Source organism: Pseudophryne corroboree, chromosome 2, assembly GCF_028390025.1.
Source record: "Pseudophryne corroboree isolate aPseCor3 chromosome 2, aPseCor3.hap2, whole genome shotgun sequence".
Lineage (NCBI taxonomy): Eukaryota > Metazoa > Chordata > Amphibia > Anura > Myobatrachidae > Pseudophryne > Pseudophryne corroboree.
In genome coordinates this window covers 578,039,974-578,064,113 of record NC_086445.1, presented here as the reverse complement: position 1 = coordinate 578,064,113, position 24,140 = coordinate 578,039,974, and positions in this window count along the sequence as shown.

The window sequence follows — 24,140 nt, the reverse complement described above, 5'->3', positions numbered from 1 at the left end:
ACACGCCTGCCCAGAGGACATCACCTGCGCGCAGGACATCGCAGCAGCGCACGGACCATCACCTGCGCAGCAAGCATCAGCAGCGCGCAGATCATCACCTGCGCGCCACACATCGTCAGCGCGCAGAAAGTCACCTGCACGCCAGACGTCATCAGCGTGCAGAAAGTCACCTGTGCGCCAGACATTGTCAGCGCGCAGACCATCACCTGCGCGCCAGACATCAGCGCGCGGAACGTCACCTGCGCGCCAGACACCATCGGCGACCACACCACCAGCTGGGCGCCAAACTACATCTCCTGCGCGCAGGCCATCACCAGCTCGTCATCTCTCCAGGAGCTCTGGGACTGTGACCGAAGAGCCTCAACAAGACACTACCCTTGTGGACCCATCACCCGAACTGTTTGAGTCAACAGGGTTAACGGACGAGACTTTTCTTGGGTTTGAAGACAGCCGTGAAGACGTATCCAGCCATACCCTTGAAAAGTCTCCAGAATTGAGGACAAGTGAAGCTCCTGGAGCAGCGGCACCACAGGATGGAGAAGGTTTATTATTATTATTTTTTGTGGGGGGGGGGGGGGGGTGTCACCATTTTTGTATAGTTTATTAACTTTATTTTTTTTTTCTTCTTTAGCAAACAGAGGTGCCACAGACCAGCAGCGGATTAGCGTCGGGGATTGGTCCCTACTACAGGCCGGATCTTGGACTGGATGAAACGGACGACGAGGTGGAAGTGCAGCAGTCCGCTGTTTCTACATCCATGTGTGAGTAATTATCAAATTGTGAACCTTCAAACAAATGTATGAATGTGTATACTAATTTCTAATCTTCTTTTCAGCTTCACAAATGCAATTGGTGGCAGACGTACAGCAAGGGCAGGATCCCTCAAATATTCAGAGGGTAAACACCCTGGCAGCAGAGATGAATGTCAGCCAGGATAGTTTTCGGGTTGTCGTTGGAACCAGACTGGACGCCATTGAGAAGACAATGGATAAGATGGCAAATGGTTTGGTTGACATGCAAAAGGCTCTTGCCGACAGCACGGCAGAAACGCAAAAGACCAGACGAGAAGATCACAGGGAGACTACGGACATCCTTCACATTCTGGCCACATCCATCAACCGGCTGGTGGATAACACATCATGCCTGGCACACAGCGTTGACAACATGTCGGAGAGCCAACGACATTCTGCATCCAGCCACCAGATCATCGCAACAACGCTACAGATGATCTTTGATAAGCTCCCAGAGCCAGCTCAACAACACTCTGGTGAACCACCACATCCGCCACCACAAGCCACACGGACGCCTCCACAGCTGTACCAAGTATATACAGGGATGTACCCCACCTACCAGATGCCTCCACCACCGGCCGCCACGTCTACACCAGCACGGTCACCGAGGCCAATTCAACACACCCCACAGCCGCCCAGGGCATTGACGCCACATCAGGAGGAAGAAGAGGATCCGGACGGCCAACAACCACCATAAGTCCGGTCGTATTGTTTTATTATTTACTATTTATGTTTTTCATGTTTCCCTTCCTCCCCCTCCCATTAGTTTTTTTTTTTTCCTTAATATTGTTTTAAATTTTGTGTTGGGCTCCCCCACCCCCGACCAGATACTACCAAGGAGCTATGTCTAGGCATACATGCGTGGGCATGTATGCGGGCGCGTGTGGTAACTGATGAAAGCTCCTTGTGGCTACATATATGATGGGCCAAAGAGCTATTCTGATACCACTTTTTTTTTATACCAAACAAATCACTTGTGATTTGGTGTAAATTAGGCTTTCACTGTAGTGTGAATTTACTATTCACTAGTGTTTGTTTTTTGCTTCTTCATAGGATTGGTTGAAAACTTGAAGTTGATGGCGTAGATGGGTTGTGCTACCAAGGTGAGTAAAACGATGATTAAAGTATATATTCCAGAAACTTTGGACTGTCTGAACCTGGGAAACAACACAGTCCAGCAATGGGTCATGCTGGACTGTGTGGTTCCACAAGTGCAGCCGTGTCAAAGTGCTGACCGCTGTCTTGACTCTGCCACTTTGGAACGTCTGACCCTGGTAACAACACGGTCCAGCAATGGGTCATGCTGGACTGTGTGGTTCCACAAGTGCAGCCGTGTCAAAGTGCTGACCGCTGTCTTGACTCTGCCACTTTGGACCGTCTGACCCTGGGGAACAACACAGTACAGCAATGGGTAATGCTGGACTGTGTGGTTCCACAAGTGCAGCCGTGTCAAAGTGCTGACCACTGTCTTGACTCTGTCACTTTGGACCATCTTACCCTGGGAACAACACAGTCCAGCAATGGGTCATGCTGGATTGTGTGGTTCCACAAATGTTCTTGGGAAAGGAATGAACATGACATCATTAGTGTCTTTACTTAATATGGAATTTATTTATTTTTTCACAGATATCTACACAAGAAAAGAATGTAAAGAAGAACAAACACTACTTTTTTGTTTTATTACATTTTATTTTTTAATCCAAAATTAAATACAATTATATTTCTTCAATACATTTTTAAAATGAGAAGTTTTGTGTGTTTTTCTTTAAATTATTAGTAAATAAAATGTAAAATATGGTATTTCAGAGATGCAGTGGTATTGTGTTAGGTCGCCCATGGTACAGCAGGGGAACTGTCATGTCCCTTTTCATCCATGCTGTTTCCTGCAAATCGGGAAGGATACTCCGCAAGACCTGTGGAAGAGAATAGTATGAGGTTCCAGGTATTTGTGTCATCCAAAGACAAGGTACAAGCAACACTTGGACACAAGCAGGTTACATCGGCCATTGTCCCAAATGCAACCCTCCGGCACTTGAGAAACTACACATCCAAACATTCCCTGACACAGCCTAAGCATTGGTGTATCAGGGCATGATTGGATGTGCAGTGTTGCAAATGCCGGAGGGCTGAACTTTAGACATGCCGGGGTTACTTGGACAAGAGGGAGTTTTGGGCAATACATCTCACCTGAGGGGGGTTGTCTGCTACATGGCGGAGGTTCAGATCCACATCACAAGTAGGTCGCCCATGGTACATCAGGGGAACTGTCGTGTCTCTTCACATCCACGCAACTTGGGAAGGATACTCCGCAAGATCTGTGGAAGAGAATAGTATGAGGTTCCAGGTATTGGTAATAGTGTCACCCTTCTAGGAAAAGACATGGTACAAGCAACACTTGGACACAAGCAGGTTACATCGGCCTTTGTCCCAAATGCAACCCTCCGGCACTTGAGAAACTACACATCCAAGCATGCCCTGACACAGCGTAAGCATTGCTGTATCAGGGCATGATTGGATGTGCAGTTTTGCAAATGCCGGAGGGCTGCACTTTGGACATGCCGGGGTTACTTGGACAAGAGGGAGTTTTGGGCAATACATCTCACCTGAGGGGGTTTGTCTGCTACATGGTGGAGGTTCAGGTCCACATCACAAGTAGGTTGCCCATGGTAGAGTGGGATAAACGGGTCCAATATTTGCGACAACCCAACAACAGGAACAAACAGGGGGTAACAGGTCGTCAACAGGACGAAACATTGAAAACAATGCTGGGAAGGTGCGTCAACAGCACGTAAAACTCTGAAATACATAAATAATTTTTTTTTTTAGAATATTACAATCTCAGTTTACACGATAATACAAATATTAAAAGTATACTCACAGGCAGTGGTAAAAAAGTTTTGGATCAATGTCCGTCAAGAATCATCTCCTTCGTCCATACCCACCGGTGGAGCAGAAGAACGGTTCCTGCGTCGGAAAGCCCTGCGACGAAGAGTCACCGGCAAACGGTTTGCGACACATATGTTGTGTAAAATACAACATGCATTTACCATGCCGCAAACCTTCGCCGGTGAGTACAAAAGAGCACCACCGGAAGTGTTTAAACATCTAAACCGGCTTTTAAGTACACCGAAGGCACGCTCAATTACTCCCCTCGATGCTTTGTGTGTCTCTTGGTAACGTTTTTCTGCTTCACCAACAGGATTAGACAATGGGGTCAAGAGCCAAGATTTGTTGGGATAACCCGCATCGCCTATGGAAATGAAAAAAAAATGGTGGGTAATATAAAAAATAAAGATAAAAAATAAAATAAAATAAAAACAATTAAAATAAATACCTAACAGCCAGCCACCCGGCATGTTTCCTGTTTCGAAATTGTCAAACAGCGATGACTGACTTAGGATGAAGGAGTCGTGAGACGATCCAGGAAATCCCACAAAAATATTAAAAAATTTCATGTTGACATCACAGACCACCTGTATATTCATGGAATGGAATTGTTTTTGGTTCCGAAAACATTCTTCCGAATTCCGTGGTGGTCTGATCTGCACGTGGGTACAGTCAAACGCGCCCAGAACACTGGGAAATTTGTGTTCGGTGAAAAAGCCTAATTAGATCTCATGCCATCCGCTGACTGTATCTGGAAATCTGATGAACTGGATCGTCAATTTGCGGAAAACCCTAATGATCTGGGTTATACAGCGCGACAGTGTCGACTGTGAAAAACCGCATGTTTGAGACAAAGTAGGCTGGAATGTGCCTGACGCCAAAAAGTGTAACGTAGCCAGCAGTTTCTGGAAACCGCTGACTGCGCGATTGGTCCGTGCCCGAGGTTCCAGGTCGGCCTCCAACAGATCGTACAGCGAATATATGTCGCAAGTCGATAAGCGATAATTTTGAATCACCTCGAACTCGCTGAGATCCTCCAGTTCACGCCTAGTGCGATACTGGCGTGGACGTGGAAATGAAACACGCAATACTGACTCACCCAATGCAGACATTTGCTGACTTTGATCCTGATGTTCAGCAGCCCTTTCTTCCTCCATGCTTGCAGCCAGCATGAACATCACAATCTGGTCAGAAAAAGGCTCCATTATTGTAGTCAGTACAAAAATAGGATATAAATGTGTTAAAACTAGAGATGAGCGGGTTCGGTTTTACTCGGTTCTCAAAACGGCATCTTATTGGCTATCCAAAACACATGACATCCGTGAGCCAATAAGATGCCATTTTGAGAACCGAGTAAAACCGAGTAAAACCGAACCAGCTCATCTCTAGTTAAAACGCAGGGATTGTCCTAAAAAAACGATTCCACAAGAGAGCTGACTGTAATGGCTCCTTCTCCCTGAAGTCTCAAAACCAGGAGTGAGGATAGAGGAGTGGCTTTGCAGAAGTGTATCCTGGGTAAAACTGTGGAATCATGGGTACATTTCCCTCAGCAGAGTGAAGAAAAAAATATTATTTTTAAAAATCAATTAAATAATACTTGTGAGTCAAAAAAAGACAAACCAAGTAGATAATCCCTTCAAATATAAATAGATATGCTATTAGCAATCCAAAAAGCAAAAAAAAATACATTTTTAGAAAAAAATGTAATCAGCTCTCGCCAGCAAAGTGAGGCGGAATGAAATTGACGAAATTGCTGTCGAAAAGCACTGTTGTTGAATCGACATTCTTCAATTGAATATACTTTTGACGAAAAGCCGCATTTTGACCATTGCAGACATGTCGAATTTTGAAAATGTCGATTTGAAAAAAGTCGAATCTGAAACGGCAGGTATTTTGACGAAAAGTACTGTATTGCGTTGTCGAATCCAATTCGACAGGTTTTTTTTGTCGAAAATGCCCCGTTTTTCGACTTTTGCAGCAATTCGACCGCAATTGCATATACCTGTGGTAGAACATTGAGATGGATGTCAAATGTAATAGAGTGAGAGTTTCAGAAAGTGAGAGATTTGGTAAGGTTTTGCAGGTTTTTTTTTAAATGGCAATCATTTACACAGCAAGATCAACCTAATTCTGTGTGTAAATGATTGCCACTTTAAAAAAAAACTGTAAAACCTTACAAAATCTCTCTCTTTCTGAAACTCTCACTCTATTACATTTGGCCCATGGTGTTTTACCTTTGGCCTGCATGTTCATTTTTATGATGGATGACATCTGTCAAGTGGTTATATATAATGTGTACTTCAAAAAAGTGAATAAGGGCATGCACCTGTACATACAGTGGATACTGATAAATAGGCAGTTTTGTTGGTAAATGATCCATTGTGTATGAGTACTACAAAAGGTGACATATAATGATTAGAATTCTAAATAATTCAAATATTGTTTAATTTTCTTTTGTGTTCATTTTTGCCACCTCTGCTGACAGATAGGCTTTTACACCCATACACTGTTGTTTTATCTAAATTCTCAATGTTCTGTTCTACTGGGAATCCATGTTCAAAAGAATTTGTTCTGCAGGCATCACTAGTACTTCAAAGGCATTATTAAGTCGATACGCAATGTGCTAAATAAAAATATACATTCATCTGTAATTCTCTACTATGCTAATCATTCCAGAGCATGTTTAGGATACCCAGACAGAACAGACACTATGCAGGGTGCCTGCCAAGACATCCATATGGACTCTGTATACAGCACATGTTTCTCAGATTACAATATTTATCCGAACCAGTGACTCTTATCCTTTCAACATCCAAACACACAAAATTCACTTCCTGTGTTCTATGCTCAGTACATGCTTGGAGCACAGACAGCATAGTTGCAGAGATAGCTCTCCCACTACCTTTACTCAGAGATGGTTAAAGGTAGGGCAGTCAGGATTCTAGATCTTAATTTGATTCATTGCAACTGCATTCCATCATGTCCCTGTCCTACCCTGTTGGTAATCACTGCTGCACTGGCGACTACTTCCCCTTTGCATTAAGGATATTCTTATGTCTTCATGGCACCACCATGTCATGTGACTACTCTAGTCAGGTAACATAGCTCATAGGTGCAGCAGAATGCATGTGGGGCACAAGGAAGTTAAAAGTGGCCATGTAGGTTACAGACTAGTAAAATGGAGTCATGTGGCTTAGAAATAGTTAAAAATGGGGGATTTGGATTATAAGTACTGTACGTATATGAAACAAGTAGGTGAGGAGCAGGTTGGTACATAGATACATGTGTGCTCTGTGCATAGGATGAACCCTAGACATATATCAAATGTATAAAAATAATCATACAGTTTTAGTAGGAAATACTAAAGACGCATTAAGCTATGCAATATAATATGTAATAATGTAGTAACATATTATATAAGATAAGAGAGTTAGATAGTGTAGAAATTCATCATCATGAATCCAGTACCACCAAGACATGGTAAAAAAGCATATCTACATCCTAAAAGTCATACCTGCATCCATATTGAACTCTGCTTATATAGGTCTCCTTTGCCAAACTCTATGCCATTTCCCCATGAGTAAGGGAATTAAAGTTGACAAAACACGCAATGTTTACTGTATATGAAAATATACGTATGCTTTTTTGCACAGAAACGCAGTAAGAAAATGTGTATCTTTTGCAGAAACATTTATGAGAGCCAACTCGAAATTATCCACTCAGTGGCTATCATTCCAAGTTGTTCGCTCGCTAGCCGCTTTTCGCAGCATTACACACGCTAAGCCGCCGCCCTCTGGGAGTGAATCTTAGCTTAGCAGAATTGCGAACGAAGTATTCGCAATATTGCAAAAAGATTTTTCTGTGCAGTTACTGAGTAGCTCGAGACTTTACTCTTCCAGGCCCTCATTCCGAGTTGTTCGCTCGTTCTTTTTCATCGCATCGCAGCGATTTTCTGCAAACTGCGCATGCGCAATGTTCGCACTGCGACTGCGCCAAGTAAATTTGCTAAGAAGTTTGGTATTTCACTCACGGTATTACAAGGTTTTTTCTTCGTTCTGGTGATCGTAGTGTGATTGACAGGAAGTGGGTGTTTCTGGGCGGAAACTGGCCGTTTTATGGGTGTGTGTGTGAAAAAACGCTGCCGTTTCTGGGAAAAACGCGGGAGTGGCTGGAGAAACGGGGGAGTGTCTGGGCGAACGCTGGGTGTGTTTGTGACGTCAAACCAGGAACGAAACTGACTGAACTGATCGCAGTGGCAGAGTAAGTGTCGAGCTACTCAGAAACTGCTTAGAAATTTCTATTCGCAATTTTGAGAATCTTTCGTTCGCAATTTTGCTAAGCTAAGATTCACTCCCAGTAGGCAGCGGCTTAGCGTGTGCAATGCTGCTAAAAGCAGCTTGCGAGCGAACAACTCGGAATGAGGGCCATCATTCAGAACTGTGAGTGGCTCTGTTTTCTTTCATCAGAACTATGGGCCTAGGCCCTCATTCCGAGTTGTTCGCTCAGTAATTTTCTTTGCATCGCAGCGATTTTCCGCTAATTGCGCATGCGCAATGTTCGCACTGTGCTTGTCGTTCCTGGTTTGACGTCACAAACACACCCAGCGTTCGCCCAGACACTCCCCCGTTTCTCCAGCCACTCCCGCGTTTTTCCCAGAAACGGCAGCGTTTTTTCACACACACCCATAAAATGGCCAGTTTCCGCCCAGAAACACCCACTTCCTGTCAATCACACTCCGATCACCAGAACGAAGAAATAACCTTGTAATGCCGTGAGTAAAATACCAAACTTCTTAGCAAATTTACTTGGCGCAGTCGCAGTGCGAACATTGCGCATGTGCAATTAGCGGAAAATCGCTGCTATGCGAAGAAAATTACAGAGCGAACAACTCGGAATGAGGGCCCGTGTCCGATTGTTTTTCTAGTGTATTTAGAAAAATTGAGAAAATAATTACACAGATACTGTAAAAGGTATAACACAAAGCTTCTGACAAATAATCAAGCAGAAAAGAAGTAATAAACACAAACAGTTAGTGCCAGGGCTTAGAAAAACATAGAACAAAAATAAGCATAATTGTAATAAATATCGTACAAAATTTATTTGCAAAAAAAACATGATTTTGTTTTCTGTTTGATAATGTTGTTTATTTTGGTATGGCGTTGGACGTGATGCATTTTGGGTTTTATTATTTTTGTGGTGTTTAGTTTAAGTTGTATTTAATGGTAAATATTAAAGGACAATACAGCTGAATTACAATCATGGGGTAAATTTACTAAGGTGGGAGTTTTTTAGAACTGGTGATGTTGCCCATAGTAACCAATCAGATTCTACTTAACATTTGTCTAGCTGCTTCTAGAAGATAATAGATACAATCTGATTGGTTGCTATGGGCAACATCACCAGTTCTAAAAAATCTCCCACCTTAGTAAATTTACCCCCATGTCTAGTGATCAAGTCATTTTAGTACATTTCAGTGATCTCTCACCACCTAAAGTGAATGATGGTAAGACAGACCCCCCACCTTGTACCAGTTGGACATACAGTATGAGTTGACTGTTGTAATTTTATGCTTATCAGTGCATCAAATGAGGGGACTGTTATAAGTAGTGTACAGCAGATCTATGGTACTCTTTCATCCAGCGGCTGCCTGGTCCTCTGGATTAGGAGAAAGCTGCTATCTAGCACACTACAGCCAAAGTAATTTAAACATTTCTCTCTCTCTCTCTCTCTCTCTCTCTCTCTCTCTCTCTCTCTCTCTCTCTCTCTCTCTCTCTCTCTCTCCCCTCAACAGGCCCATGGACATCTCACATTCCTGCAAGCCAGGCCTGGATTTCCCACAAGGCAACCTAGGCACCCGCCTAGAGCCCTATGGCTCCCAAGGGGCCCTTGAACAGGCCCCACGAAGAAATCCGGCCTGTCCGAAAAGTTCCCCAGAGTCCTGTTGTATGCACTGTGCATTTTTATTAGAGATGTGCGGGTTCGGATTTACTTGGTTCTTAACGTCAAAATTAATGCAAGTTTTGATTTATCCGGATTTTTCTTACTGGCTATCCAAAAGGCATGACATCCGAGAGCCAACAAGATGCCGTTTTGAGATCTGAGTAAATCTGGGTAAACCCGAACCCGCGCAGATCTAATGTTATTTACTTGTACTATACGTGTAACGTAAGGTAGTCCTGTCCACTTCTCACATACCATAAAAAATACATCCTATAGTGTACTTGAAAAAAAATGAAAGCCCTGTGCCACACAGCCCGGGAGAGATAAGCCCACCATAGTCTGTGGTGATAACTCATCACCATCATTATATGTCATAGGCACTAAGCAGGGCACAGACACACACATTACTGTGTACAGATGTAGACACGCTCATGTTACAGCGATGCGGCATGCTGCACAGCATGCCAGGTTGTGACTATTCGCAGACGACGATCGCTCCAATAATTCCATTAGGAACTAATGGAGCGATCGCCGGCTGCAAAGCCTGACATGCCATGCAGCAAGCCACAATGCAACATGCCGCATCACAGCAAAGATTAGCATGGCTACATCTGTAGGTACCCTAACCCACCACACCACCAGCTCTTTGTGCCCACGCCTCAGCCCCCATTGCAGATACAACCTTGCAGCGACCTTCTGATCCCTAGCACTCTGTCAGATCAGAAATGTGTGTTATATGTAAGGAGCAATGGGCAGAGGGACACCCACCTTTATAGTACTAAGAAGTAAAAACTTAGGGTTAGGGTCAGTGGCGTAACTAGGGGTCCGCAGCCACTGCGATCGCTTGGAGACGCGCAGGGCGGCGAGGCGCCCTAGCCTCCGCCATTGATTCTATTTTGGGAAGGAGGGACACGGAGGGCACAACCCGCGCCTCTCCTGTGTGTCCCTCCTTGGTCTCCGGCGGCAGCGGTGACTTCACACACCTTGCGCACCGCTGCCATTACGGAGACAGAGAATGCTGCTGCTTGTTCTCTGGCCGCCTACATAGCCGCTCCGCCTCCTGAGTGCCGCAGCCACGGAACTGCGTTCAGGCAGAGGCCAATTCTTCCTGTGCTCCCTCTCTCCAGCTGCTTTGGAGTGGGCACAAAGAGCCGGCTTTCCCTTTCCCCCAGTATGCAGCCACGTAGCCCGGCTGCCCAGGACAATAGTCCTTGCTGCTGTTGCTCCCTGCCGCCCTGTAATGCAAAGCACACCTCAGCACACCGCCCTGCAGACCGGGACCACGCACAACCTTCCACCCCAGTGTATCCGGACTGCTTCCTCACTGCTCCTACCCCACAGTCTTACCCCTTTCTGTCACTGCTCCTACCCCACTCTGTGTCACTGATCCTAGCCCTCTCTCTCACACCCTCTGTGTCACTGCTTCTACCCCACTCTCTCACCCCCCTCTGTCACTGCTCCTAGCCCTCTATCTCACCCCCCTCTGTCACTGCTCCTACCCCTCTCTCTCACCCCCCTCTGTTTCACTGCTCCTACCCCACTCTCTCAGCCCCTCTGTCACTCCTCCTACCCCACTCTCTAACCCCCTTCTGTCACTGCTCCTCCCCCCCCCCTCTCTAACACCCCTCTGTCACTGCTCCTACCCATCTCTCTCACCCCCTCTGTCACTGCTCCTACCCCTCTCTCTCACCCCCTCACGGTATATACTGATGCTGGTGGGATTAGGGGGGGCGATAAATAATAATATTATCTCTTCCAGTATTGTGTACACCAAAAATCAGGCTGCTGTCAGTCCGAGCGCACCCCATGCCGAGCTGCATTCCCTAACTATTATTTGTGTTTTCCCTGTACCTAAGCTCGAGCGCAAGGGTGGGAGTCAAACCCGCAGCCTGGGCCGCCCCAGCTGCAGAACTAACGGCACGCGCCTCCGATCACAGACTGCAGCTCCGTGTAACTGGAAGCTACACTGCGGTGACGTCATACACCTTGCGCACCGCTGCCATTACAGAGACGGAGAATGCTGCTGGGGACATATTTGGCCCTGGGGGAGCATATTTGGCACTGGGGGGGCATATTTGGCACTGGGGGCATATGTGTACCTGGCACTGTGGGGGAATATCTGGCACTGGGGCATATGTGGCACTGGGAGCACAGCCCTAGCAACAATCATTACCCCCTGGTTACAAGCACAACACCCAGCTCATGAAATCCCTGGCAACAAGCATTACCCCCTAGCAACGAGCATGACACCCAGTGCATGAAACCCCTGGCAATGAATATTACCACCTGGCAACAAGCTTGAAACCCAGCACATGATACCTCTGGCAACAAGCATAACACCTACCGCATGAAACCCCTGGTAACGAGCATGACACCCTGAGCATGAAAACCCCTGGCACCGTGCATGGAACCAAGAGCATGAAACCTCTGGCAACGAGCAGGTAATTTAAAAGTAATTAGAAGCCTTACTGTAGGACTTAATGTGTAATGGGCATTGCGGTGTGTGGCATAATGTATCACGGACATTGCGGTGTGTGTCATAATGTGTCACAGGCATTACGGTGTGTGGCATACTATATCACAGGCATTGTATGTGGTATAATGTCTCAGGGGCATTGCAGTGTGTGGCATAATGTATAACGGGCATTGCAGTGTGTGGCATAGGGTATAACGGGCATTGCTGTATGTGTCACAGGCATTACGGTGTGTGTGGTTTACTATATCACGGGCATTGTGGTATGTGGTATAATGTTTCGGGCATTGCAGTGTGTGGCATAATGTTTAACAGGCATTGCGGTGTGTGGCATAGGGTATAACGGGCATTGCGGTATGTGTCACAGGCATTACGGTGTGTGGTATACTATATCACAGGCATTGTGGTATGTGGCATAATGTATCACGGATATTGCAGTGTGTGGCATAATGTATCACGGACATTGTGTTGTGTGTCATAATGTGTCACAGGCATTGTATGTGCTATAATGTATCAGGGGCATTGCAGTGTGTAGCATAATGAATAACAGGTATTGCGATGCCTGTTATAATGTGTCACAGGCATTACGGTGTGTGGCATAATGTGTCGGGGGCATTATGGTGTGTGGCATATTGTGTCATGGGCATTATTATGTGTGGCATAATGTCTAAGGGCCATTGCAGTATGTGGTATAATGTATACTGGGCATTACTATACGGAGGAAAAATGGCAAGTAATGTAAGGGGCATGAATCAGGATTATTATTTTTTTCCTGTAGTGGCCAACGTCTGGGCATGCAGGTTGCAAAACTGGGGTATAAGGTAGTCTTTTCTTGCAAAACCACGCCCCTTTATGCAAAGACATGCCCATTTCAGCAAGGTCATACCCCTTGTTTGCGGCGCGCGCAGATTCATCATTTTACTACTGACAATTATGGGGGGGGGGGGGGGGGGCGCCAGAGATTTTTTTGGCTTGGGGAGAAAAATTTCTAGTTACGCCACTGGTTAGGGTGTTAGGGTTAATTTAGAGGTTTAGGTTAGGGATAGGGTATTAGGGTTGTGTAGGGTTTAGCAGATTGGGTTTGGGGTTAGGGTATTAGGGTTATAGTCAGGGTGAGGTTTGGGTTAGGGATGAGTTAGTGTCAGGAATAGGGTAGGGATGCTATAATTCCTGGATTTACAAATCTGAATATCTTTGTGCAAATTCAGGCACAGGCCCAGAGCATTCAGTTTTCAACTCCTGTGTAAGGTGGTATTGCAATCTCATCTATTCACCTAGATCCTGTCCAGTCCAAGAACTGCAAGGTCCTGAACCACTAATCCTGAGAATGCAGCCTATCGGCTTATAAGGACTAGTGACAATTTTGTTAAGCGATGTTCTTTGATACATAAGCAGCAGTGAAAGCAAATCCAACCACATCTGAATCAGGCCCATATATAGGTGATCAGTGAAGGATCTGCATAGAAAACCAGAGAAGCTGCATGGTATCCTCAAGTGAAATCAACTGCAAATACCCCTGGACACAGTGAATTTGATTCTATATATGCAGGTACTGTAAATTAATTGCAGAACTAACCAGCGTAAAAGTTAGCCTCGCTGCCCACTACAAATCAGAGAGGATGTGATCCTCTGAGTACAAGCATAGGTATACTACAGTACTCTTGGCTGGACACTACATACTAACACGATCATCCTTGCTAATACAGAGTGATCTGCCAAATTATTTGACTCTGCTTAGATCACTAGTTTCAGATGCTCCTATTACATTCTGAATTGTATACAAAAGTACAGCAGGACATGTTTTAAGCATAAGAGTGCCTTATAGTTCCTATGGCCACAGGTTTATGTGACCTTTTTTAAGCTCAGTTAACAATCCCCAGCCCTTCAGTGTGGAGGGTTTAGTATGAAATACCTACAATCAAAATCCCAACAGTCAAAATACCGCCAACCATTGACCGACAGTCAAAATCTCAACAAGGTCAAAATACCGACCTTTAAAATACTGACAAAGTCAAAATACCGACATTTAAAATGACGACTGGTCAAAAAGTCAACATGCGTTTTTCTTTTTCTTTTTGTGTGTGTATGTCGACATGGGCACCGTATAAGTGTACCACGTCCCCTTGCATGGCTCGCTGCGCTCACCATGCTCGACACACTATTATATTCCTCCTCCAGGTCCACTGGGATGCTAAAGTATAAACAAAATGGTTTCAATGAAAAAAGCCTGAAAAACTCATGTCGACTTTTCGACCTGTCGACATTTTAAATGGCGATGGTTATGACCGTGTCGGCATTTTGACCTTATCGGTATTTGAAATGTCGGTATTTTTACCTTGTTGGGATTTTGACCTTGTCGGAATTTTGACCGTTGGTCAATGTTTATCGGTGTTTTGACCGTCAGGATTTTGATTGTAGGTAAATTGACCGCATCCCAGTGTGGGGTTGTGTTTGGTTTGTGCATCGCCAAAGGGTGCATCTGCTTGGTTCCAGAGCCTGTACAGAGCACTGCGACTGACTTACTGTGCAGTCATCAGCCCTTATGTACTATCTATGTGCTATATTTGCTGATATAAATACAGATATAAAAATTGTGAAGAAGCACATTTGCATATTCACAAATGGCAGCTCAAAACCACTACGTACTGTATCAGCATTAAAGTTTGCGCCATATAAGAAGCTGAAACACATTACGTTTTCCCAAGCAGTGAGTGGTGTTTATAGTAAAGGATTTCTTTCCATATCGCATTAGTATATCAGTCATCATCACTCATTAGGTAAATACATTTAAGCTGTAAGTAAGCATCTATTGGAATATGTACAAGAAGTGCCATTCATTGTAACCTCTGTCCCCATAGGTGATTTTAGACTGTACTGACCTAAGATCATAACCTCATCGGAAAGCCCCCTGCTCGACTCCTGCTCCACACACCCTGCTGTCTGATGACCTCATGGTTCACCACCTGTGTTATCAGAGAGGTGAATGGAGCAGTGTTTTCCAGCGCCCTATAGCATCAGACCTCTGTGCAGCCCCTACCTCCAGGGTAGAGCCAGACCTGGAAACTGTGAGCTAAAGCCCAAACTTTCACCAATATTTATACACCTTTCTCTCAAGGCTCTTAATACTCTGGAATCTTGTTGCTTGGAACCCTGCCACGGTGATGTGTGCCTTTACAAGTTATAGGAGTTGCTGGTGGAAATAGCAATACAGGAAAACACTAGAGTGCAGCATAAAACACTTGTGCACTGGAATAAACATCACGTAGGTGCCTTTTTTCCACATTCATAAAAATACTGCTTCTTTTATGGCAAGAGAATGGAAAGGCCAAAGAAAGTTGAAGATCTTTTTATATGCAACAGTCTATTCTTGCCCTGTGATGCGTCATGTTGTAATTTAAGATGTGCCAATATATAAACCATAAGATTGGGAAATTAGTCTCAAGTTCTACTTCTCCGTCATGCCTTTGCCTTGCCTTGACTGTCGGTAAACACAAACGTTTTACATTTGCATTGAAAGTTATTGTAAAATTATTCAACAGTGACAATGTATAAAGAATCGTCAAGGTACACAACTAACAATATTATAATATAGTGAACATCATAACATAATGCAGTATTCAAATGTAACAATATACAATGCTGGGAAAAAAAGAATAACTTTTTAACAATAACTTTTTCTTTAACTATAACATATTGGCCCTCATTCCGAGTTGTTCGCTCGGTATTTTTCATCGCATCGCAGTGAAAATCCGCTTAGTACGCATGCGCAATGTTCGCACTGCGACTGCGCCAAGTAACTTTACTATGATGAAAGTATTTTTACTCACGGCTTTTTCTTCGCTCCGGCGATCGTAATGTGATTGACAGGAAATGGGTGTTACTGGGCGGAAACACGGCGTTTCAGGGGCGTGTGGCTGAAAACGCTACCGTTTCCGGAAAAAACGCAGGAGTGGCCGGGGAAACGGTGGGAGTGCCTGGGCGAACGCTGGGTGTGTTTGTGACGTCAACCAGGAACGACAAGCACTGAAATGATCGCACAGGCAGAGTAAGTCTGGAGCTACTCTGAAACTGCTAAGTAGTTAGTAATCGCAATATTGCGAATACATCGGTCGCAATTTTAAGAAGCTAAGATTCACTCCCAGTAGGCGGCGGCTTAGCGTGTGTAACTCTGCTAAAATCGCCTTGCGACCGATCAACTCGGAATGAGGGCCATTGTAAATGCACAGTGCTATTCAGGAATATTTAAAGAGGCCCATTCACCATGATGAAAGAGGATTTTCAATGAAAAGCGTGCACTTTAAGGGGTTTTCTAATTCAGAGACTTCTATTGCAAGTGGCCAGAAGCAGTAGTAGCGGAATCAGCTTTTATTGCTATATATTGAGAGAGCATAAGTAAGTAACTAATTAACTAACTAACTATACTAATATAACAACATGAATGCAGTATTTATCCCACCATACTGCCCAACTTTCTTTCTCAATGAATTGGAATAGGGCATACAGCTACAGTATGTTCCAATGGAGGTGTGAATATATTACAATAGGTTGCGGTCACATCACAGTGGGGTGTCCATGTCCAAAGTAGTGTTGCTTAGCTTTTCTGAAGCACAAGGCCACTCCTATTTCCCCTATCGTTAAACACTCTCATGTATAGGCACATTGAATGGGTTATACATCCTAAAACTGTGTCAGAATAAAGGGATTAACAACCCCTCGCATGGGAACTGTCCTGCTTAAACTGGGAGAGTTGAGAGGGGTATGCAACACAAGAGAGAGAGGCATTTGTTTAAAGGTTTGGGCTGCTTTGTTGGAGTACATTTGATTGCATAATTGATCACCCATTAATTTATGTTAATTAAATACATCAGATAGTTATATGAATTTTGTGCAATCCCCTGTCACTGTGTGTCACACTTAGGACCACAGAATGTATCTAATGTGTTTCCTTCTTGGTAAGAACTATGGTTCTGGGAGAGCGCAGATGAATTGTAAGAAGAGCTGCCCACCATCTTTCCTATAGCCCGGTATAGCAACATACTGTAGGTCTCTTTGTAAACGATGGCATTACCTTATGATCTTCTGCTGCCTCCTGCCTTCACTTCTGTCAGCAGTGTCTGCTGCTAACATGATGCATCATAGCCCATATTTTCCAAGTGGGGAGGTCAGTAGTAATATGATTAATGCTTTAAGGTAATTTATAGCACAACCTTAAACCTTTCTGGAGTGAGATGTAATAGCCTGTGATATGCGGGCATAGGCAAGATCCTTGCAGGTCTGCCCGATGTTGGTGGCAATCATTTAAAAGGTAAAAAAAACTTTCCTCTGGGTCCCTGTTTTTTTAACAAACTATATTTTACAGTATAAGCACCCTACCCTTGGGATAATTCCTCACCACCAGACTCCCTTAACAACCACCAAGACCCTACAGTCAGTAATACCCCTTTCACATCACCAAAATAACCCGGTATATGGGCCCTCATTCCAAGTTGATCGCTCGCTAGCTGCTTTTAGCAGCAGTGCACACGCTAAGCCGCCGCCCTTTGGGAGTGTATCTTAGCATAGCAGAAGTGCGACCGAAAGGTTTGCAGAACTGCTCGGAAAAATTTTCATGCCGTTTCTGAGCAGCTCCAGACCTACTCCCACCTTGCGATCATTTCAGTCTGTTTAGTTCCTGCTTTGACGTCACAAACACGCCCTGCGTTCTGCCAGCCACTCCCCCGCTTCCCCTGGCACGCCTGCGTTTTTACCTGACACGCCTGCGTTTTTTAGCACACTCCCGGAAAATGCTCAGTTACTACCCAGTACCCAGACACACCCACTTCCTGTCAATCACTCAACGATCAGCCGTGCGACTGAAATGAGTCGCTCGACCTTGTGTAAAACTGCATAGATTTGTGTGAAAGTACTTTGCGCATACGTACTGCGGCCCGTACGCATGCGCAGAAATGCCGATTTTTAGCCTGATCGCTACGCTGCGAACAACGGCAGCTAGCGATCAACTCAGAATGACCCCCATTGTCGGGTCGACCCGTTTGGAGGTGCGATGTGAAAGAGCCAGGTTGAAATACCCCAGGTCGAGCAACCCAGCATTTCAACCCGATACTGAAGGAGGGTTTTACATGGGTTATTCCCGTGTCAGGTGCGGCGTGAATGGGTAACCCGGGTCAATTCAATCTGCGACCCATTCACACTATGGAGAAGACAGCGTCAAGATGACCTCATCTCCAATCGCCACCTCTGCACCGCCCCTGATGACGTCAGCACCGCCTCCGCCCCCGGTTGCAACCCAACCAGGTATATTGCCGGGTTGGGTTGCCATTCTCAAAGGGGTCGCACCTGGGAAGGACCCATATACGTATTTGCGATATGCAACCTGCCACACATGTACCTTTTTCACACTATCAGGAATCCCTGAGCACCAGATTTTCAACCCAATCTCTGTTTCATGAACCCTGTCTACATTACTTAGGTATGCATTACTCCTTCCAAACACATGTGCTTCACTAGTGTGTTCCTAATAATACTCCACCAGTCAGTTACTTTTCACCATGGTCTAGTTAATGCTTTAAAGAACTGGTTTGCCTTCTGCATCATTGTGTTACCATCTCTGACCAAACTATTGGTACATTGGGCAACCTTAACGAACCTTAACCCTATCAGTACTTCTTTCATGTTTTTAATGAATTCCCTCAGGGGAACTGCCCCCATGTTATTTCATATACCATTCATTACCAGGACATTAGACACACTGTCAGCATCAATAGCTTTCCACAAGCTGACGCTAACCCTGTACACCCTGCTGTTAAATTGCTGTTTTACCTCTGGCAAATCCCAACTGCGTTCCTTCCAACCAGAGTGCTGCCCAGAAAAACAGGACCCAGTGCCATTTTTATGACCCAGTGCCGTTTTTAGGGCTGGGCTGGCCGCATAGAATACTGTGTACATGTCCCTCCCAAAATGACCACCGCCTGAGAGAGCACAGTTTTTAAGGATGCCAGAGAATGCGGCAGCCATTTTGGAAGGGGCATCTCATAGACGGAGCCCAGATGGAGCAGGAGGAGGCAGGAAATGGCACAACAGTTCTGGGGATGCGGCGGCAGCAGCAGAGGGAGCTGGCCTGGCCAGCTGCATGAATCAACCTCCTGACAACGAGCAGGTACAGTGCCAATTTTAAGTGCGGCATGGTGCTAGGGGGCATTACTGTGTGGGACATAATAAGTTGCAATAGGCATTACTGTGTGGGTCTTAATATGGTGCAAGGAGCATTACTGTGTGGGACATAATAAGATGCAAGGGGCATTACTGTGTGCGGCATAATAAGATGCAAGGGGCATTACTGTGTAAGGAAAATTTGGTGCTAGGGGCATTACTGTTTGGGGCATAACATGGTGTAAGGTAGTATTTTCCTAGAAGACCATGCCCATTTCAGTAAGGCCACGTCCATTTTCTGCTAGACCACAACCCCTTTTAAGGGGCGCGCACATCCCCCCTCCCCATAACTATGGGGGCGGCCGCATATTTTGTGTTCGCACTGGGAGCCAGATTGGCTAGAAACAGCCTTGGAATGACCCACAGTCCAATCCATACATTGGACATTGCAATGCAAACCAGGATACTATAATAGATTGTAAATAAACAAACCTATAGCACTCATGAAATAACTTCCCACATTTACATCGGTCTACCATGGGTGTGATGTATCAACCCTAAATTGTGGTCAAACCTCAGAAAACTGTAATTTTCTGAGGTTTGCTGCAATCTCCATATGCATAAAAGTGGACTGCAGCAGATATTGGAGATATCCACTGTGGAATGATGGCACTGCAATGCCCATAGAATGCTATGGGGCTGCGATGTAAAACTTTCCATAGCTTGTTCCTAATAGGCAATGCAAAATCCATAAGAGGGATCCGTGACTTGCACATGCGCAGGCTAATGGCAAAAGAGGCTTATTATCGGTAGAGCTGTTCTTTGCATTTGTTTTAATTGCATTTTATCATGCATACAGCATTTAGAAATCCTGCTATTCATGCGATAAGTGGCAGGATGTATCGCATGCAACCCTCCTCCCCAGGGTGGTCGTTCCGAGTTGTTCGCTCAGTAATTTTCTTCGCATTGCAGCGATTTTCCGCTAATTGCGCATGCGCAATGTTCGCACTGCGACTGCGCCAAGTAAATTTGCTAAGAAGTTTGGTATTTTACTCACGACATTACGAGGTTTTTTCTTCGTTCTGGTGATCGTAGTGTGATTGACAGGAAGTGGGTGTTTCTGGGCAGAAACTGGCCGTTTTATGGGTGTGTGTGAAAAAACGCTACCGTTTCTGGGAAAAACGCGGGAGTGGCTGGAGAAACGGAGGAGTGTCTGGGCGAACGCTGGGTGTGTTTGTGACGTCAAACCAGGAACGAAACTGACTGAACTGATCGCAGGTGCCGAGTAAGTCTGGAGCTACTCAGAAACTGCTAAGAAGTGTCTATTCGCAATTGTGCTAATCTTTCGTTCGCAATTTTGCTAAGCTAAGATTCACTCCCAGTAGGCGGCGGCTTCGCGTGTGCAATGCTGCTCAAAGCAGCTAGCGAGCGAACAACTCGGAATGAGGGCCCATGTGTTTCATTATGTTCTTCCATATTGTATAACTCACACACGCAGGGGCGCTATAAGAGAGGAGGAAGCCCGGGTGCAGCCTCCTCTGTTCAGGACCCCTCCTCTCTGCTGGCAGCGCTGAGAGTCTGAGCACTAGAGCGCTCAGACTCTACTGCGCAGAACTCTGTGAAAATGGCCTCTGCGCCATTTTCACTGAGTTTTAACCGCACTGCTGACATCAGCGCGGGACTCCGAAATGGTAAGTATTCCAAAAATGAGTGCAACGTCTGCGGTGTGGCCCCCTGAACTCAGGAATCCGTGTGCACCCCACACACTGCACCCATTGTAAATATATGCCAGTGCACACACACACACACACCAACTGTACCAAAGCCATTCCTCTCTTGGACATACTTGGATTCATTTATTAATTTTGATCCCTATCTCCTTTACACTACTGTATATTGATAACACATAAAAAGTATAGTTTCTTGATACATCACAGCATAGTACTTTCATAGCACATTTACTGTATCACACAAACTAAATACAGATTCTAAAATAGCTTTTTTCCCCCAAATAAGATGCCATTTAATTCAAACTGGCTTCATCCTTTGCCGTATCAGTACCAGAGCTGAACAATAGAACAATTCACATTTCGCCCGTACATATGCGAGCATAAAGGTGACTTTCACAAGGGAGGACATGAGCTACTTTTCCACTAGGGGCTTTAGAGACAAATCTTCCATCTGCCTCTCTGGTGAGGTTTTCATTAGAGATGATCCGCTCATCTCTAGTTTTCATTTGCAAACTTTACATTCCACATAGCCTGAAAAAAAAAACATATATGAATATTATCAGAAATTTAGCAAAGGATCCCAAATACCATAAATTGTTCTGATCCTACAGCGATCATCTGAAAATATTACTCTAACTGTGCCCATATGTGAGACCACACACAATGGGTACACATTCCACAGTCAGAAAAGAAATAGTAGGCTTTTGGTTCATTTGATCTCCTTTGTTTTATACAATACACTTAAATAATGGGTAGTTATTACAAAGAATAGAGTATTAGGTGCATATATACATACTCACAACAAATTGCTGTTTTAAGTATATATGTATCTCTCTCTCTCTCTCTCTCTCTCTCTATATATATATATATATATATACACACACACTATATATATATGTTTATATATATATTATATATACATGTGGAGGCGGCACTCATATGAATAAAACTATCAGATTCAGAAATTAAGATCTACATTTTTCCAAACTTCCAGGGAAGGAAATGTTCAGTTTCTGCAATCAATGGAATTCCCAATAGCAGAAGTTCTTCCTAGGATAGTGTTGTAAGACTGTCTTTGGAAGGTGAACAGGGATCCCTGAGGTAGTTTGGCAGTGCTGAAAGTAGGGTGGTATGGGGTGGTACAGAGTACCATTAAGAAATATGGTGGTGGTACTCAGTACCACCGGCCCACAGTTGGGGCATAATTTATAAGGGGCATTTTTGTGTGTGGGACATAAAATGGTGTCAGTGGTATAACTGTGTGTGGCATAATATGTAATAAGCATTACGGTGTGCAGTATAATATGTAAACCATGACAGTATGTGGCATAATGTTTAATGGGCATTACGGTGTGTCAGTGACGTGCGGTGGGGTGAGGCAGGTGAGGCAGAGCCTCTCCTGTCATACTAACATCTGTGCCAGAATTTACTGTATAAAGTATATGAAAAATAAAAATAATTTGTTTGAAATATCTTCTTGCATTATTCTAATCATTATTATAGCCAAAACTCTGGAGTAAAAAGTCTATGGCAGGTGAGGCAGTGCCTCACCTGCCTATTTTTTCCGTACATCTCTAATCAAAACTCACAAAATTTCCAGGAGTTTATACTACTGCACCTGTGTATAATGCCCAGATGTACCCTTTGGCTCATATATTGTGTGTAAATCTGGCTCTGGTGCTAGCCAGTGCCTTTTGAGCCATTTATCTCACTGCATGTCCCTGCGGTGTGTGGCATAATGTGTAATAAGCATTACGGTGTGTGGCATAATGTGTAATGGGTATTACGATGTTTGGCATAATGTGTAAGGGGCATTATTGTGTGTGGCATAATGTGGCTATGCCCCTATTGTCATGTAGCCACTCCCCTAGTTTTGTGTGACCACGCCCCCTCATGACACATGATCATGCCCATTTTTACTATCAGTACCACTAAGAAAAAAATTCTACTTGCACCACTGTAGTTTGGAGTACATGAAATGCACTGTGTCTATATATATATATATATATATATATATACTGTATAAGGAGCTCCACCTGGCATAACCTGTATAAGAGGCGCTACCTGGCGCAACATGTGTAAGGTGCTCTACCTGGCACAACATGTGTAAGGGGCATTACCTGTTGTAACGTGTGTAAGTGGCTCTACCTGGAGTAATGTGTGTAAGGGGCTCTATATGGCATAATGTGTGTAAGGGGCTCTACCTGTTATAACGTGTGTAAGGGGCTCTACCTGTTGTAACGTGTGTAGGTGATTTACCTGGCGTAACGTACATAAAAGGGGCTCTACCTGGTGTAATGTGTTTAAGGGGCTTTACCTGGCATAATGTGTATAAGGGCTCTACTCTACTGTGGTGTAATGCGCATAAGGGGCTCTTACATGGCATAATATGTATGAGGGGTACTACTGTGTGGTGCACAGTGACTGAAGGACACTACTGTGCGGTGTAATATGAATTGGTACTATTCTATGGCCACACCTCTTCCCCATGAAGCCACTCCCATATATTTTTGATGCGCACCTCCATCACGTAACGTCCCTGTCTTGAATGGGGGGGGGCGCTAAGGATACGTTTGCCGTGGGTGCTACAAGATATAGAACCACCCTGCTTGGTACATGTGAGAATGCATTCAAAACTCTGAAAATGGCAATTTCAGAGTTTTGACCACATTTTTAGCTTTATACATTCCACCCACTGTGAGATATCTCACAATGGCCACGCAATCTCTTGGTTCCTGCACATGAAAATATGTATTATTACATAATAAAAATGCATGTGTTGCAGAATATGCTTCTTAGCTGAAGTGTTAACATGCAGGGGAAGATAGTAGGCTACATTTTACTGTGATGAGTACATGTACACATACCTCCCAACATCTGGAATGCTTGACCTAGGACTCCGAAGACACACAAGCACACTCGAATAGGGGGCGTGGCCTTGGCAAAAGGGACTTAGCTTCATGGGAATGCCTTAACCGTAAGCCACACACTACTTTACATCACTATGGGGGCATGCCAGCATCCACGGCACACAGTTTGAGAACCACTGGTATAAGGGAAGCAGCTAAGTTGATTCATTATACCAGTTTCAAAATTTTAGACTGTCAGAAATTTGGTAGTGGAAGTGTATTGGACCCTATAGTACTGCTGTGATGCTAACATACTACTTTC